Here is a 3,477-nt window from a genome sequence, read left to right as displayed (position 1 = left end):
CACGGCCACTGAAAGGAATTTCTCCGTCGCGCGGTGTTCGTTCCCTCCCCCTTCCAATTTCTGGTTTCCGTTTTGATTCTCGCTGTGACCGTAAAAGGCGAAATGGCTGTATGTTCTTTGATGGAAAATTTGTGCATTATTTGAAGCATCCGCAAGGGATACTTTTTCATCGAGGCTCTAAATAATTCTCTAGTGTAGTGTGGTTGTCTGGATACCGTATTTTCTCGTTTGATGGAGAATTAAACTATTTTGGGAAATAGACAGCACATTTCGACCTTACGAGCTGAAGGTACAGAAGTTGAGCCCGTTTTATTAATCGAAGCTATCAGTTTCCGTCAGTAGAAGGCCCTCGTCGAGAGTGGAGGTTCGACCTCCCTTCTGTGGAAAAAAACCCTTAGTAAAAAGGTAATTTTTCTTCTCATTATTTTCACCTAGTTATACAGAGCATGCAGTGTTCTCGTGATTTAGTTTTACCGTTATTACAACCGTATTTCTATACAGGGTTTTTTTTTCTGCTTCCTCTTTCATCACCTCCGTCCTTTGGTATGTTTATTTTCTGCCTCCCCACGTCGACTGTGACGAGTTTGATTATTGTTGGCGGAACCCCTGCTTGGTGAACTATCACCCATACGCCCCATGTGGTTTGGTGGACCTTGGCGCGGACGTCCTTCGATTTAGACAGCTAGAACTTCACCCCTCGATCCCGAGACAGGGCGACCCTGTACCAGTAACACCCCAGCAGTCATACCGAGTGAAAAAACTGATAAGTATAGCGAGTAGTTAAGGTTTTGTTGGCAACGTCTTGTTAATGTACTGTTTGTTCCTTTATATACCTAATTTGTCATTATTTACATATACGGAGTGTCTACCTTGCGAGACCCTCTCGTTAGTTATTGTTTGTGCCATTAGATACATTATTTGTCATTATTTACATTTACAGAGTGTCTACCTTGCGAGACCCTCTTGTTAATTACTGTTTGCGACATTATATACACCATTTGTCATTATTTACATATACAGAGTGTCTACCTTGCGAGACTCTCTTGTTAATTACTGTTTGTGACATTATATACATCATTTGTCATTATTCACACCTACAGAGTGTCTACCTTACGAGGCCATTCCGCTAATTAACCGTAGTATATTCTATTTATTATTCACTAATAAATTGTTTGTTGGGGAATTGCCTGGTTTTATTTCTCGAACAAGGAATATTCTTGAATAACTGTCTCAGCTCAAGCTTTGGTTTTTTATGTTTATTTAGAGTCATCTTCTCGTCTGGGCAATTGGCTGGCCACCGCCAGGTAAAACGACCCTGAGGAGATCTAGTGAGAGAGAGCTAGTCTATACTAGGTCCTCCGGGCAGGCCTAGGATTTGACTTACCTTTTTTTTTTTGCTACACTCTTTTGCCCAGTGTAGAACCTCCCGCTAGAGGGAGTCGTAGCAAATTCTCAAAAGTTTCGTTCTTTGTTTCGTTCTCATTTTTCTCTAATGATTCGTTCAATTTTTGAAGAGCAAAACTTGAAATATTTTCTCAGAGAACAAGATTGTTGGCAAAAAAAATAAAAGCATTCGCATTAACAAATGTAACCTACAAGGGACCTAGACAGACTTTTCTACAATGAGTAAAATCAATCTTGTTTAATTCCGTCTTTCTCGATTTTCTTCTCTTACTGAACATTTTTCTTAAATTCAGTTTTAAATTTTGTTCCATACAAAGAGCTCCTAAATATAAACAGGGCAGATTTTCTGATATAAATGTCATAGTCCAGTCACTGAAAGCGAAAATAAGGTAAAAGCTCCCAATTTTTTCGGATAGCATGGATTTTCCTGAAAATTTGCATACAAGCTCATCTGACCCCCCACTTCAAAAGTTATAGTGTCTAGATGTGTGCTTTTTTCTATTTGGGGGTGAAAACTACCCTTGTACGGAAGAAATGTGAAAATCGCAGATTTACGTATTTTAAAGATTAAATTCATGTACAAATATGTTGGATAAAGTTCCTTTCATGTTTTTTAATATAATTTATGAAATTTATTTACTTTCAACCTTTAAAAACCCTTAAAAACTACCCTTTCAGGGCCAAAAAAAAATTAAAAAAAGTTTTTAACAGTTTAAAATATTATTTTGGTGCATTCACAATGTATTGCATTTCTTTTGTTATTCATTAGAAAGCTTACGACTTATTACAAAGTTGCAACCCTTAAAAACATCCGTTATTATAAAATAAACAAAAAAATATTATTGAAAGCTTGTTTTAATGGTATGCATATGTTGAATTATAAACTTTTTATTGGGTTTCAAATGATATATGATATATTGCAACTTTTCAGCCACCCAAAAAACTCATGTAGCATATGCTCTTTGTCTAAGTAATGCTGCCAACCTGTGCGTATACAGAATTTCTCGCTTAATGCCAACCTAAATTCGAGGCCTCGGCCAATTTCCGAATATACACATACATATACAGGGTAGGAAAGTACCGATGGTCTATCAGAAGTTACGTGAGAGCGATAAAGTAAGCCATAGAAATCCATGTGATAGACAAGGATGGCTATAATGAAGGCGTCTAATAGTCAACGCCCATTTCGCCCTTCCACAAATAAGAAGTGGTTCTTATTTGTGGAAGGGCGAAACTGGCTAACGACTTTTACCACCACTCAATTTAAAGGTCTTTTCAAGAACTTTAATAAGTGTTATATAAGTTTTCCTCGAAAAACCTTTAATTTTTCCGTACAGGACTAACTTCTGGGAGTCATAACTCGGGTTCTATACCATCTACAAAAATAAAAAAGCAATCTCTTTGCTATTTAATTACCTTCATTTTTGCTTATGATAATTTTTTTGATAAAACTTGTAGTTTTTAAGATATTCGCGAAAAATGGCTCAAAAACAAGCATTTTTTGGGCTAAAAACGAACATGTTTAGGCGCAAATAACTAAAAAAATATTGACTGGACAAAAATTCATATAGAACATTTTTTGCTTAGAATTCATTCCTCTATCGAATCGTGAAGTTATTTTTAATAAAAAAAAATTCCCACCCTCCAGAACGGGTGGCATCTACCCCTAGGCTAAAAGCACACATCGACATTGTATAACTTTTGCGTCTTGGACTATTCCCTAGCTACAGGTCAAATTTCACGTCAATCCATTCCATCCGAAAAAATTGGTAGTCAAAATGCTTCAGTGACTGGACTATCAGCCACAAATAAATTTTAAATATAACTGGGTGCTTATTCGAATTATATCACCCCCAATCCCACAGCCAAATTGGCGTTGAAACTTGAGCTCTGCCTAAACAAACATCCCGGATCTCTTACAGTTAACGTAGTAATAATATGCCGCCCCCGCTTACAGAACTTTAACTTCCAGGCAAATCGTCGCGGTTTACCGGAAAATCAGGGTTATATTATATTATAACCACACAATTTCATCTGTTATATCCACATATCACGTCTTCCATCAAACGCCTA

At 36.9% G+C, this 3,477-nt stretch overlaps 1 long non-coding RNA gene across 1 annotated transcript; it reads left to right on the top strand.

Moving 5' to 3' along the window:
• Positions 1 to 88: 88 nt before the first annotated feature.
• LOC111691975 lies at positions 89 to 1,183 on the top strand. Its single transcript, XR_002763108.1, has 2 exons — positions 89 to 405; positions 502 to 1,183. It is a non-coding gene; the product is annotated as an uncharacterized LOC111691975 (long non-coding RNA).
• Positions 1,184 to 3,477: the final 2,294 nt, after the last annotated feature.

This window comes from Anoplophora glabripennis, unplaced genomic scaffold (genome assembly GCF_000390285.2).
Source record: "Anoplophora glabripennis isolate ALB-LARVAE unplaced genomic scaffold, Agla_2.0 scaffold772, whole genome shotgun sequence".
Lineage (NCBI taxonomy): Eukaryota > Metazoa > Arthropoda > Insecta > Coleoptera > Cerambycidae > Anoplophora > Anoplophora glabripennis.
This window is presented reverse-complemented; position numbering and strand designations above follow the sequence as displayed.